We start from the raw sequence: 16,015 nt of genomic DNA on the forward strand, positions 1-16,015 counted from the left end.
TTATGTTTCAATTCAATAACTGTCAACTGTCAACTGCAGTACCCTGTTTTGCAACACCTTCATAGATATTCAGGATAAAAATAAAATTCCAGGGTCGACCAACCCTAGTCTCCCCCCCCTCCCCCCTTATGTCACTTACTACAATAAAGCGAAGTGAATAGTTTACTTATTTATTCCAAAGTTAACAAGGCTGTCAAGTGAAAAACACATGTAGAATTGATGGTCTACACAATTTGTTGAATACATCATCCACAATTGCACTGTATACATGTGGACAACTAAACTATATAATAATAATAATAAGAAATAATTGTTGGCCTATTTTTGTACTCACTATGGATCTATTTACTGTAAAATAACAATAGAAGCAGCATATCAAACGACAGTGAATACGATCAGTTAAACAATTGAAGAATAAGAGCAGTTTCTAGTTTCACGTTTAATTATCTCGGTATCAATTAGACCAAATCCTAACACCGATACCGGATTTAATATTGCAATTTCACGCGGTATCGGGTCACCGATTACTGGCCAAGTCACGTGCGGTATCGAGTCACCGACTACTGTCGCCATGGGTGTGCGGTATCGGGTCGCCGACTACTGTCTCCGACGTGTCGTAGCGGTGCGGTATCGAATTAAGCGAATCTCCGTCCGATCGTGTTCAGGCTTTCAGGCAAATTATGATCCCCCCCCCCATTGTTTACCTCAATGCCATTAGGGGTTTAGATAACACCTGGGCACTGTCACGTGACCCACGCGGGTTCAAAGGTCGACGGACGACAATGGTAAACACGACTCGCTAACGCTCAAACATCAATTTTCTTGAAACCATCGGATGTTGTTGAGATAAACATCAATTACGTGCTTAATGAATCAAACAAACATTTCGGATTTGACCACAAATCGATTAATTTCAATTGATTAGATCTTTTGTTTCGTTTCCGCGAAGGATTTAAGTGCTGAACTAAAAATTGGCAGTTGTAATTAGTGAATGATTAAATGTAGATAAGCAACGCTATTGCTGCTGTACAAATCACGCACAGCCTTGTAAGATAGACTTTACAACCTCTAACACAAGTCGGAACATTATTCCAAAAACGTGTTGTAAACCGCTAGCGGTTCTTTACAAGCGAATCGTTCATATGATAAATAACAATGTCTTCCAACTATTGCATGAAGCCAAAATCATATATACAACTTGTAAATGAAACTAAATATACCAAGTAACACATACGGTGTGACACAGAGATGCTTATGTCACATACATGTATTTTGTAGGTATTAGACATGTATTGTGCAGGTATTAAACATGTATTGTGCATGTATTAGACATGTATTGTGCAGGTATTGCACAGGTATTAGACATGTATTGTGCAGGTATTAGACATGTATTGTGCAGGTATTGCGCAGGTATTATGTAGGGAGGGTTTGATGACAACGAGTCATTGACAAACCTAAAAAATGAGTCAGTTGACTCCACGCAAGTCCTTATGGGCATTCGATAAACCAAAGTCTTATCCAAACCAGAAACACATGTCACACCAGCCCTCCCCTCCCCCACCCCCGGGCGCATGATGTCAACACGTCACATGAATGGAGATTCATCAGCTGACGAGATCCGTCACGAGGGGTCACCAAGAGCTGACCTGATTTCTTTCTAAACGCCCAGCGCGGGTGCCAATCAGCGCGCTAGCATTTGGGAGTTAATTCGGTTAGCCGTACCGCGGTAATCACTGTCCTTGGTTATCTCGAGCGGGCTATCGTCTGCAACTGGCGACTAATTGGAGGCCAAATTGCCTGGGATTCCCCGCCTTCAAGACCAGGTTAAAGCGTCGTTTGTCGTCCTGTCTCGAATGTTAAGAGATTGATGAAATCGGTAGCCCACTCGAGAGCAATGATTAATTAGTGCTTTTTTCCTGCTTGTACGCGGCCCATTCCATCAAATGTTTTATTCTTCTTTTAATTCGAGCATTGGACTCGGCCGAATACGGACTAATTTTTCCGCCTTTGTCGTTACAAAACAGGTTAAAGTTTAATTAAAGTTTTTTTTTTTTAAATTTAAGTTCGAAATTTTAAAACAGTGCTTATTTAATTAGTGTCGCATTAATTTATTTGTGATCTGAATTTTTAAAATATCGCTTTCTAAAACAGTTTTAAAAACATCGTCTGAATGATTGTCTGTCAATTAAAATGAACAACACATTAGAAAATCTTTTATTTCTTGTTTTTTTTTCTTCCAAGAGCAGGTAACCCTACCTGTCCTGCATTCCAAAACATAGTGTTTTACCTCCCTTGACTAATACGCTGGCTCCTGCTAGGCCCTAGCAGCTAGGGTTAAGCGAACTTAGCGACAATTCCTCACAGACTTTATGTCTACGACATTTCGTCAACAGACATTTGTCTACGTAACGACCTTTACACTGCCGACGTTTGGTCTAACTGGGTGTTATAGTCGAGTATTTTCTCTTGTCTAACTGGGTGTTATAGTCGAGTATTTTCTCTGGTCTAACTGGGTGTTTTAATATAGTAGTTTCTCTGGTCTAACTGGGTGTTATACACACTCCACCATAGAACATACTCCACCATAGAACCTACTCCACCATAGAACCTACTCCACCATAGAACCTACTCCACCATAGAACCTGCCTCGTCATAGAACCTACCCCGTCATAGAACCTACTCCACCAAAGAACCTACTACACCATAGAACCCACTCCACCATAGAACCTACTCCACCATAGAACCTACTCCACCATAGAGCCTACTCCACCATAGAACCTACTCCACCATAGAACCTACTCCACCATAGAACCTACTCCACCATAGAACCTACTCCATTATAGAACCTACTCCACCATAGAGCCTACTCCACCATAGAACCTACTCCATTATAGAACCTACTCCACCATAGAACCTACTCCACCATAGAACCTACTCCATTATAGAACCTACTCCACCATAGAACCTACTCCATCATAGAACCTACTCCACCATAGAACCTACTCCACCATAGAACCTACTCCACCATAGAACCTACTCCATTATAGAACCTACTCCATCATAGAACCTACTCCACCATAGAACCTACTCCACCATAGAACCTACTCCATCATAGAACCTACTCCACCATAGAACCTACTCCACCATAGAACCTACTCCACCATAGAGCCTACTCCACCATAGAACCTACTCCATTATAGAACCTACTCCACCATAGAACCTACTCCACCATAGAGCCCACTCCACCATAGAACCTACTCCACCATAGAACCTACTCCACCATAGAACCTACTCCATTATAGAACCTACTCCACGATAGAACCTACTCCACCATAGAACCTACTCCACCATAGAACCTACTCCACCATAGAACCTACTCCACCATAGAACCTACTCCACCATAGAACCTACTCCACCATAGAACCTACTCCACCATAGAACCTACTCCACCATACAGCCTACTCCACCATAGAACCTACTCCACCATAGAACCTACTCCACCATAGAGCCCACTCCACCATAGAACCTACTCCACCATAGAACCTACTCCACCATAGAACCTACTCCACCATAGAACCTACTCGACCATAGAACCTACTCCACCATAGAACCTACCCTCAAATGGTTGCTAATATTGATAGCAGAGGCGTAGCGAGGGGGGGGGGGGGCGGGGGGGGGGGGGGCGGGGGGGGGGGACATATGTCCCCGGGCGCCGACCTTTGGGGGGCGCCAAATTGAAAGTTTGAGGGGGGGGGGTGTGCAAATGAAAATTTCGAGGGGGAAGGTGCAAATCGAAAGTTTGAGGGGGGGGGGGGTGCAAATGAAAAGTTTAGAAATGAAAAGTACGAGGGGGGGGGGGTTGTCCCCGGGCCCCGGGAAGGGTCGCTACACTTCTGATTGATAGTTAGCCCCTGGGTGCCAGAATTGGCCGCTACGGCTCTGTTCTACTCTGTAGTAGCTGGTACACGTTTTTGTTACTAACAATGTGTGTCTTAAAGTTTCTCTAAGCTGAACCAAACTTACATCGTATAAGCCAACTTTTTAAAGTCTATACCAGCACCCTCACAGCTACAAGATGGTACATAACCCATCCCAGCAACCCACAGCTACAAGATGGTACATTCAGCCACCACAGATGGTACAGATGGTAGATACACCCATCTACACCAACAAGAGCGTTCATTAATTGGTCACAGGAAGATGACCATAAAGATAAGACCAACAACACAGCTCCACCTATGTCAGCTTCTGTTGGTGTCACTACCTTGATAGCATTATCCAGGTGAGTAAAAAATACGGGCTTTAAAACTCAGTAAGTGAGAGTAAGTTTTCGTGCTCCTTTTTCTATAGTTAGTCATATTGTGCATCGTCCAAGGAAGTGCTATATGATTAGTTACAGTGCTAAATTATTAGTGACAGTGCTAAATGATTAGTGACAGTGCTACATAAGCACTAACTCCATTCAATTCTCTGGCCGCACGCCCCATCCCACCCCCCCTACACACACTGCATGATTACCAGCTGTCCATCCCAACAGAGTATACGGGAATCATTTGTTTATTCAAGAGTTGGTTCTGTCTGTGTAAATATAACATTTTTTTTTACACCTGATAGTGTGTTTACACCGTTCATTTTTCTATAGCTGATAATGTGTGTTTGATAATACAATTTGTTCCATAGCTTTATGTTTGATAATACAATTTTGTTCTTTAGCTGTGTGTTTGATAATGTAATTTTGTTCTAGAGCTGTGTTTATGATAGAATTTTGCTCTATTGCTGTGGGTTTGATAACAGAATTTTGTTCTATAGCTTGTAGTGTGTGTTTGATAACATAATTTTTTTCTCTATTTGACAGTGTGTATTTGACAGTGTGTATTTGACAGTATGTATTTGACAGTGTGTATTTGACAGTGTGTATTTGACAGTGTGTATTTGACAGTGTGTATTTGACAGTGTGTATTTGACAGTGTGTATTTGACAGTAGAACATTGTTGAAGGATGGAATGAAAGAATTCGGATGAAGAAAAAAAAAACAAGAAAGAAAGAAAAGCGCCACAGTAACAAATGTTTTTCTCCTCCGTGCCTTGAGTAGACCGCGCACCTTCCACACACTTACCTGCGCAGGTAAGCGAGTAACGCGCCCCGTTCCCTCCCCATCTCCGGTTGTATTTTGGACAAGTTTTCCCACGCTCGGCGCGTGCAGAAGCTGCTACACTCTGTGGTGTAGTACAAGAAGGGGAGAGGAAGGAGGGGGGGGGGTGATGGGGAGGTTTTGTTCCAAAAAAAAGAGAAAGGTAATAGTGCGGGGTTTTACATTAAAAAGAAAGTTCGCCTCAGCTCTGAATTCTGACCCGAGGTCATTGCAGATAATAGTTGCCTATTGGGACAGATGTACACAACATCTATGTAAGCACCACTGCTACAGCCGCATCATTTAATTTAATAACCCCATTCCAATGTAGGTATCAGTTAGGTTCAGAGATTTAAAAAAAAATCTAGCTGTTAGCAATCATTTCGCGGGAAATTTATATTATTTTTTGGCCTCTTTTTTGTCGTAGTACCTGGCAACCTGAGTGAAATTGGCTTCAAGGTTACGCTAGGATCTTGCAGAAACAATGCGCACCCCTTGTCAGCCAATATGTAGGTCAATCAGCATTCCAAACGATAGACCACGTGATGCGGTGGAAAAGGTTGTTGTTTACCGAGTAGAGTTTGGAGCCAATGACGTAGTATCCGCCTGCTCAATCGCTTGAGATTTTTGGTTCTTTTTTTTTCAGGATTTGAATTTATTTGTGACAAATTGGCAAATGAAGTTTACTTCATAACCGTATGTTGGAGCATGTTTTTCTGGCAAGTCTCCACCTACATGAGAAAATGAGAGCGTGCCAAACACAAAAATCGAATGGATTCATCTCGCGGTTATTTTTTTCTTCTTTCACTGATGGTTTTGTTTTTCGAGAGTATTTTAGTAATGATACAGGCCCTTGGGTCAAACTCATTCACTGCGTATGGTGGGTGCAGGGGTGGGTGGGGTGGGGTGGGGGGGGGGGGGATAATCCAGGAGTGTTTGATGATAGACTAAAAGAGTTGCATGAGTATTTTCTTTTTGAACGATCTAACTTGTAAACATGTGACGAACCTATCCAACACTTGCTACAGGACTTGTGTGTGGGTGTTGTGGGATTGGTAGGGGGGGGGGGGGGTTGCCGTGTGGGTGTTTTGGGATGAGGGCATTTGTTGTGTGCGTGTTGTGGGATTTGGGCATTTGCTATGTGGGTAATATAGGATGGGGGCATCATATCCGTATACCGCCAACAGCAGACGAGCACTCGTCAGTTGGACTCACCATAACCACCACTACATCCGGTCACTTGGCATCAGGCTAATGTCCAGCTTAACCTAATGCCCAGCTTAATATAATGTCCAGCTTAACCTAATGCCCAGCTTAACCTAATGTCCAGATTAACCTAATGCCCATATTAACCTAATGTCCAGCTTAACCTAATGCCCAGATTAACCTAATGCCCAGATTAACCTAATGCCCAGATTAACCTAATGTCCAGCTTAACCTAATGTCCAGCTTAACCTAATACCCAGCTTAACCTAATGCCCAGCCAGTAAGGCCATCATAAATACAAGCCATAGATTATTTGCCATTCATTTTCTCTAGCTACCAGCCATTCGTCCCAGCTAGCTGACAGCCATATATTCGCTAATCTTTTGTAAAACAAAATCAGACAAAAATCATAGATCTATATAATTGATTTACTCATACGCGGAAAAAAAAAACTTGGATTGTTCAAGTCATATTAACTTACGTTGCCTAGTGTTGTTAATCTCAAAATTTAATGTTGCCTAGTGTTGTTAATCTCAAAATTTAATATTGCCTAGTTGCCTAGTGTTGTTAATCTCAAGATTTAATATTGCCTAGTTGCCTAGTGTTGTTAATCTCAAGATTTAATGTTGCCTACTATTGCTAATCTTATGATATATGGTAGTTCATAGTAATTAACCTTATATTGTATTTCTATCTTCTTTTTGTGAATGTTTAAATAAAGTGTAGCCTTCCTGTGTTAATCTTATTAGTGAAAAGTTACTAGATATGTAATTAATGGTGTTCATCTTAAGATTCGTAGTAATCAAGTCGTGTTAATCTTATTGAACTGTAGCTAATTGCGACACTATTCGACTAATTAAACAGCTAATCTTGTGATCGATGGATCAAACCCACACATGTTCAATGAACTCTTTAACCGGGCCATTAACCACTCGCTGGCTGGCTGTGGTACACGTTGAAATACTAATGGGATTAAACAGGCCAACACATGAATGAGACGTCGCTGGAGTGGGTGGGTGGGTGGGGGTTAATTCATAAAGCCCATTCATGTTCTTTTTTTTGGGTTGTCCCATACGAGTCACGTTGTGAAGTTTCAGATATTTGCACTGTTTTGGGTATATGCACAATTCTGGGTATGTGCACCATTTTGGTTATTTACCTGTTTTGGGTATTTTTACCGTTTTGTGTATTTGCGTCGTTTTGGATTTAAAAAAAAAATTCTTTAATTTTTTGAGACATTAATTGGAATTAGGAGGCGTTAAATTATTAACTAAAGGTTAAAGTTCAACATTTCAACTTCTTTACCACTACACACCACTCTGCAGGACACCAAACAACGCCCAACCATCAACAACCATCAGCAACCAGCAGCAACCCGCAGAAACCCGCAGCAACCAGCAACAACCACCAGTTGTCCAGTGAAGAACACCACGCCGACGCTTGAAAACTTTCTCTAATCATCATTACCCCCCTCCCCCCAATCCCCACGAGTAGAAAGCTGATATTGCTCGCAATGTTGTATCGTGTATGGTGTACCTACAACTTCTGTTTGAAGCCTATGTGGATTCATGTATGAAACACATTAAACCTATGTGGATTCATGTAGAAAACACATTAAACCTAAGTGGATTCATGTAGAAAACACATTTAACATATGTGGATTCATGTAGAAAACACATTAAACCTATGTGGATTCATGTAGAAACCACATTAAACCTATGTGGATTCATGTATGAAACACATTAAACCTATGTGGATTTATCAAAAAACACATTTAACCTATGTGGATCCACGTATAAAACACATTGAAATCAATGTGCTTTCATGACTAGCACGCAATGAACCAACTTGGGTTGACGGAGGCCACACCGCAAATAAAGCAACACGGTGTAAACTAGTTTCAGTTCGTGGACTCCGCTACGGATGCGTGGTGTGTCGGCTGGCAGTCTTGGACACCGTCTGGTTGGTACCCACGTGCCTACCCGGCCTGACGGCGCGACCGGTGAGTGAGTGAATCATTAAGACCCCCGTACCGCGGCAAACATCGAGCCGTTTGAAAAGCTAGCCTTCCGCTAAGCAAAGAGGCCGATGTTCAACCGAAAGTGAATTGGCCGGCCCCCTTCGGTTCTGTGCTAGTTCACCGTTCATTCAAGGCAGCTAAACCCTGGATTTCTATACACGGGGATTTCATACGTTTTTTTTTCTCTAGAAAACTTTCTGGGATGTAGTGAATTCATAACAGGAGTTTAGCCGAATTGTGTGTTCACTAAAATCGGGTTTAGCGGAATCGTGTTTTCACTAAAAAATCAGTTTAGCGGAATCGTGTTTTCAGTAAAATCAGTTTTAGCGGAATCGTGTTTTCAGTAAAATCAGTTTTAGCGGAATCGTGTTTTCAATAAAAATCAGGCTTAGCGGAGTTCTGTGTTCAGTATAAGCAAGTGGGTAGTTAAGTCTGCTACTTTGTAGTTAAAGCTAGATCTAGTAGCAGTTCAACTAAGTGCTGTGTAGTGCTACTGTGTAGTTGAAGCTAGTAGCAGTTCAACTAAGTGCTGTGTAGTGCTACTGTGTAGTTAAAGCTAGTAGCAGTTCAACTAAGTGCTGTGTAGCCAGTGTTCTTGTCAATGTGGACATTTACCGCTGGTGTAGATCATTCATGTGTTGCTGATTCTATTCGCCTGCTATTGGATTAATACAAATTATTTTCGACGCAGGTTTGGAAATGTTTACATTTTTTTTGGTTTCATGAATAAACTGTGTGTGTTTGTGGTGCAAAAACATTTGAAAACTTTTCGATAAGGCCATTATTAAGTTCTTCCCTATTTATTTGTTTACAAGATTTAATTAACGATTACTTACATACATGGGGCCTATTATATTTATAACATTAATTAAGGCATAAATTAGCTTGTATTGACATTTTGCTATAAATGAAATGAGCTTACTAGACAACTCATTTGTTTAGTTTGACTTCAATTTTTTGTAATGCTAAACTAATGTGATAGTGTTAATTCGTGCCACACTGTTAGTCCGTGCCACACTGTTAGTCCGTGCCACACTGTTAGTCCGTACCACATTGTTAGTCCGTGCCACACTGTTAGTCCGTGCCACACTGTTAGTCCGTGCCACACTGTTAGTTGTGACTGCCACACTGTTAGTCCGTGACTGTCACACTGTTAGTCCGTGCCACACTGTTAGTCCGTGACTGTCACACTGTTAGTCCGTGCCACACTGTTAGTCCGTGCCACACTGTTAGTCCGTGCCACACTGTTAGTCCGTGCCACACTGTTAGTCCGTGCCACACTGTTAGTCCGTGCCACACTGTTAGTCCGTGCCACACTGTTAGTCCGTGCCACACTGTTAGTCCGTGCCACACTGTTAGTCCGTGCCACACTGTTAGTCCGTGCCACACTGTTAGTCCGTGCCACACTGTTAGTCCGTGACTGCCACACTGTTAGTCCGTGCCACATTGTTAGTACGTGCCCCACTGTTAGTCCGTGCCACACTGTTAGTCCGTGCCACACTGTTAGTCCGTGACTGTCACACTGTTAGTCCGTGCCACACTGTTAGTCCGTGACTGCCACACTGTTAGTCCGTGACTGCCACACTGTTAGTCCGTGCCACACTGTTAGTCCGTGACTGCCACACTGTTAGTCCGTGCCACACTGTTAGTCCGTGCCACACTGTTAGTCCGTGACTGCCACACTGTTAGTCCGTGCCACACTGTTAGTCCGTGCCACACTGTTAGTCCGTGCCACACTGTTAGTCCGTAACTGCCACACTGTTAGTCCGTGCCACACTGTTAGTCCGTGCCACACTGTTAGTCCGTGCCACACTGTTAGTCCGTGACTGTCACACTGTTAGTCCGTGACTGCCACACTGTTAGTCCGTGACTGCCACACTGTTAGTCCGTGACTGCCACACTGTTAGTCCGTGACTGCCACACTGTTAGTCCGTGACTGCCACACTGTTAGTCCGTGACTGCCACACTGTTAGTCCGTGCCACACTGTTAGTCCGTGACTGCCACACTGTTAGTCCGTGCCACACTGTTAGTCCGTGACTGCCACACTGTTAGTCCGTGACTGCCACACTGTTAGTCCGTGCCACACTGTTAGTCCGTGACTGCCACACTGTTAGTCCGTGCCACACTGTTAGTCCGTGACTGCCACACTGTTAGTCCGTGACTGCCACACTGTTAGTCCGTGACTGCCACACTGTTAGTCCGTGCCACACTGTTAGTCCGTGACTGCCACACTGTTAGTCCGTGCCACACTGTTAGTCCGTGACTGCCACACTGTTAGTCCGTGCCACACTGTTAGTCCGTGACTGCCACACTGTTAGTCCGTGACTGCCACACTGTTAGTCCGTGCCACACTGTTAGTCCGTGACTGCCACACTGTTAGTCCGTGCCACACTGTTAGTCCGTGCCACACTGTTAGTCCGTGCCACACTGTTAGTCCGTGACTGCCACACTGTTAGTCCGTGCCATACTGTTAGTCCGTGCCACACTGTTAGTCCGTGCCACACTGTTAGTCCGTGCCACACTGTTAGTCCGTAACTGCCACACTGTTAGTCCGTGCCACACTGTTAGTCCGTGCCACACTGTTAGTCCGTGCCACACTGTTAGTCCGTGCCACACTGTTAGTCCGTGACTACCACACTGTTAGTCCGTGCCACACTGTTAGTCCGTGACTGCCACACTGTTAGTCCGTGACTGCCACACTGTTAGTCCGTGCCACACTGTTAGTCCGTGACTGCCACACTGTTAGTCCGTGCCACACTGTTAGTCCGTGACTGCCACACTGTTAGTCCGTGCCACACTGTTAGTCCGTGACTACCACACTGTTAGTCCGTGCCACACTGTTAGTCCGTGACTGCCACACTGTTAGTCCGTGCCACACTGTTAGTCCGTGCCACACTGTTAGTCCGTGCCACACTGTTAGTCCGTGACTGCCACACTGTTAGTCCGTGACTGCCACACTATTAGTCCCGTATTTTGCTTATATGTGCCTCTATAGGTATATATATATATATATGTGTATGTGTGTGTGTGTGTTTATTTGTTGATTGCATTGACAAGATTAACTGTAGCTGTTATTTTAAACTTCATATACAAGCGGTGTACAGTTAGGGCGTGGATATCATGACCAATACTACAACACAATTGTGTTGTTTACCGCTTAAAACTGAGTGCATGCAAGCACCATAAAGCACCGTGAAAACATTCTCTGACCCTATTATGATGGATGACCTGATGACCTACCCATGGTACATCTCTCGGCCACGGGGCTGGCACCAATGTACACACGCCGGCATCTGCTGATAGTGCCATACACACAGGTGAGCCCCGTCTTAGCACCTGTGGGGTGGGGGAGGGGAGATTTTACTTAGAGACTTCCAACAGCATTCTGTTCTGGTCGGGATCGTAGCGACATTGCTCGTCATTTGTCATAACAAGCACATGACATCTGTCATAACATGCACATGACATATGTTATAACAAACACATGCCATCTGTCATAACAAGCGCATGACATTTGTCATAGCAAGCATATCACATATGTCATAACAAGCACATAACTTCTGTCATAGCTAGCACATGACATGTTATAACAAGCATATGTCATCTGTAAGCAAGCGCATGACATCTGTCATTACAAGCACTTGTCATCTGTCACAAATTCAATCTGTTGACGTGAGCAAACAATCCGACTTGTCGTGTCGTCTGATGCGCTGTTACGACCGGCGAGTATTGTTTCTAAGACGTACACATTACATGTTACACATTAGGCTACTATAGAGTAATCGCCCCTAACTGTGACCTTCAGCCGGCTAACTTATCTCTACTAGAGTGCTCACTGCTCACTCCTAACGGCGGTAAAGGAAAACAAAATAAACCACATTGATGCGATATTATATTGTCCTATCGGCAAAATTCTTGATTTGATTATTAACAAGACATCGCATTCCTTCACTGCTACAAATTGTACACACATCGCCGTAGTAAAATTATTGTTGACACGTTTAATTCACTCCAAACCTAACATCGTATTTCTTAAAATAGATATTCTGAATTTCCTCAAAATCTATGACGTCGGCAGCGACCTTGTTGGCGAATGTTTTCAGGCGCCAATTGAAGCTGCATCAGGCGACATTTGAACATGCCCTCCCCATCTTGTACACATTTGTCCCTCCCCATCTTGTACACATTCGTCTCTCCCCATGCTGTACACATTCGTCCCTCCCCATGTTGTACACATTTGTCCCTCCCCATCTTGTACACATTCGTCTCACCCTCTCCTCCCTGCCCTCTGTTTACTTGCCTCTCTGACGTCACCGACACGGGGAGGAAGTCGAAGCTAGAACCCGTGGCATTGTGATCTACACTAATCACAGGTGTGGAGGGGGGCAGTTCCCAGGTCATGGAGGGGGGGGGGCTGTTATCTCTGCACGTGCATTGATGCAGGAGCACAGTTTGATTTCAAGCCCTGCTCACCCTCCTGCTTGCAGCCTTGACCCGTAAAATGCGCGGTCTATCTGTTGCTAATGAACGACTCATGTGCTAGAACTTGATCAGACATTTCTGACATACCTTCGTAGTGTGGTGTAGTTGGGTTTATCGTAGTGTTGGGTTTATCGTAGTGTGATGTAGTTCTGTTGTAGTTTTACCTTCGTAGTGTGATGTAATTCTGTTGTAGTTTTACCTTCGTAGTGTGATGTAGTTCTGTTGTAGTTTTACCTTCGCAGTGTCGTGTAGTTGTGTTGTAGTTTTACCTTCGTAGTGTGATGTAATTCTGTTGTAGTTTTACCTTCGTAGTGTGATGTAGTTCTGTTGTAGTTTTACCTTCGCAGTGTCGTGTAGTTGTGTTGTAGTTTTACCTTCATATTGTGGTGTAGTTCTGTTGTTATTTTACCTTCGTAATCTGATGTAGTTCTGTTGTAGTTTTACCTTCGCAGCGTGGTGTAATTCTGTTGTAAAGTTTGTCTCACCACCTGAAAGTTTGTCTCACCACCTGAAAGTTTAGTTTGTTTCACCATCTGAAAGTTTGTCTCACCATCTGAAAGTTTGTCTCACCACCTGAAAGTTTGCCTCTCCATCTGAAAGTTTGTCTCACCACCTGAAAGTTTGTCTCACCACCTGAAAGTTTGTCTCACCACCTGAAAGTTTGTCTCACCACCTGAAAGTTTGTCTCACCACCTGAAAGTTTAGTTTGTCTCACCACCTGAAAGTTTGTCTCACCACCTGAAAGTCTGTAGCACTATCTCACCACCTGAAAGTTTGTCTCACCATCTGAAAGTTTGTCTCACCATCTAAAAGTTTAGTTTGTCTCACCACCTGAAAGTTTAGTTTGTCTCACCACCTGAAAGTTTGTCCCACCACCTGAAAGTTTACTTTGTCTCACCACCTGAAAGTTTGTCTCACCACCTGAAAGTTTAGTTTGTCTCACCACCTGAAAGTTTAGTTTGTCTCACCACCTGAAAGTTTAGTTTGTCTCACCACCTGAAAGTTTAGTTTGTCTCACCATCTGAAAGTTTGTCTCACCATCTGAAAGTTTGTCTCACCACCTGAAAGTTTAGTTTGTCTCACCATCTGAAAATTTGTCTCACCAGAGGGGAGTCACCACTAGGAAAGTTTAGGTGTAACTAGAGAAAGATACTGTAATCCGACGCCTGTGAACTAGGACGGTATCAACTGATATTCTCCAGGAAATTCCCGTCAATTCTGCTCCATAGCCCGCTGTACAATGATACACACAAATTTTAATACTATTTATAGCAGTGGTTCTTAACCTGGGTTCGATTGAGCTCCAAGGGTCATTTAGTTTTAGGGGTTCGGCGGAGGTTAAGACACACACCCGACTCAAATGTTTCACGAACGGATTTTGTCAGTGCGGACGTTTGAAGTTTTAAGAAGGTTTCGGTCTATGCGCATATGAAACTGGTGGGGTTTCTTTATTTCTTAAAAAGGTTAAGAACCCCTGATTTATACTGATTACCTTGTTTTCAGACCTTGGGAAACCAGAACCTTCGAGGGAAAAATCTGACTGAGGTATAATGACGGGCAGATATGTGACAGTAGTGGCTACATGTGGGGGTAGCCGGGTCGTGTTGAAATAATGAACGTACCCACACTAGATATGTGACATTAGTGGCTACATGTGGGGGTAGCCGGGTCGTGTTTAAATAATGAACGTACCCACACTAGATATGTGACATTAGTGGCTACATGTGGGGGTAGCCGGGTCGTGTTGAAATAATGAACGTACCCACACTAGATATGTGACATTAGTGGCTACATGTGGGGGTAGCCGGGTCGTGTTTAAATAATGAACGTACCCACACTAGATATGTGACGATAGTGGCTACATGTGGGGGTAGCCGAGTCGTGTTGAAATAATGAATGTACCCACACCAAATATGTGACATTAGTGGCTACATGTGGGGGTAGCCGTATCTTCAGTTTGTGTTGAAATAATGAACGTACCCCCCCCCCCCCCCACCTCCCACCGATACGTGAAGACAGTCTAGAACATTCCAAACACCGTTTTGTTTATGTGATGAGTGAATACCATCTCGACATTTGGGGCGCTGGTTGTGGGGTGGGAGGGGGGTGGTGTAATTAACTAACCGTGTGACGTCAGTCGTGTCGTGATCTCCACCTTAACACTTGACCAATGATGCGAAACGTGACGTCATCACACATATTGGGTCATAAACCCGTGTCGTTTGGAACTGAAGATTTGAACGAAGAACATTTGTTATTTTGTATTTATACATGTCTAACAATAGTTATAAAGCTGCAAGGAAGATACCGGTCGTTCATTATAGGGGAAGGACGCTCTCAACTTTTTCATTCTAATTTGTGTTTAAAATTTTTATATTATATCGTGAATCTTTTCATAATTTTTTATACATTATTTGAATGCGCACTATCCTTAATATTCACATTGCATTTTTCTACCAACTTAAACTTTTGAATTAAAAAAAAAAGAATCGAAAAACTTCGTATTTTAGCCCACAAAAACCGATGAAATAAATGAGGTAAAAAGTTTGAAAGTTCACTTCTTTTTTTACCTCCGGCACTCTGGGAGTTCTTGCCCCTGTGTCACGGTGACATTTAAAATGTCAGATTGCATGACGTCACATCCTTTGATAAAAACTAATAATTGGATGATATACTCGGGAATCGTTTTTTATCTGCTCGACAAGGGGAAGAACTCGGTAACACAGGGGAGACAAGGCTGGCATCAAATAATAACAGTCCGCCGGTCGGGGGGGGGGGGGGGGATAAAATTGTCAGAATCTACATGTGGCAGACATCTAAACAACGTGTAGAGCGTTAATGTCAATTTTGTACGGTAAGCATTGATAGACCGGGCCTGCTTGCCATTCTACTGGTGTCTCAGCGCTACGACAATGTCATGGAGAAAATATACCGGCGGCGTCAAGCTTTACTGCTGGCTGGGGGTGGGGGGGGGGGGGGGTAGAGGGGTGGGTGGAGGGGTACTTCAGACTTTCGTTAAAACTTTTATTTTTCATCTCAGTGGTATATCCAGTCTACATTCAGCTGGAAACTAAACGGAATGGATGAATTGCTACATACCTCACATCCCCCGATATATATATATATATATATATATATATATATATATATATATATATATATATATATATATATA

The 16,015-nt window shown here is 43.3% G+C and overlaps 1 protein-coding gene across 1 annotated transcript in view; it reads left to right on the plus strand.

Annotated features, from left to right (window-relative positions):
• The window catches only part of LOC131943533 (ribonuclease P protein subunit p20-like), a 138,265-nt gene that overhangs the window by 19,804 nt on the left and 102,446 nt on the right, over positions 1–16,015 (plus strand). The gene's annotated exons all lie outside the window — the stretch shown is intronic.

The sequence above is a fragment of the Physella acuta genome, unplaced genomic scaffold, assembly GCF_028476545.2.
Source record: "Physella acuta isolate Inbredline_101_S28 unplaced genomic scaffold, ASM2847654v3 ptg000038l, whole genome shotgun sequence".
NCBI lineage: Eukaryota > Metazoa > Mollusca > Gastropoda > Physidae > Physella > Physella acuta.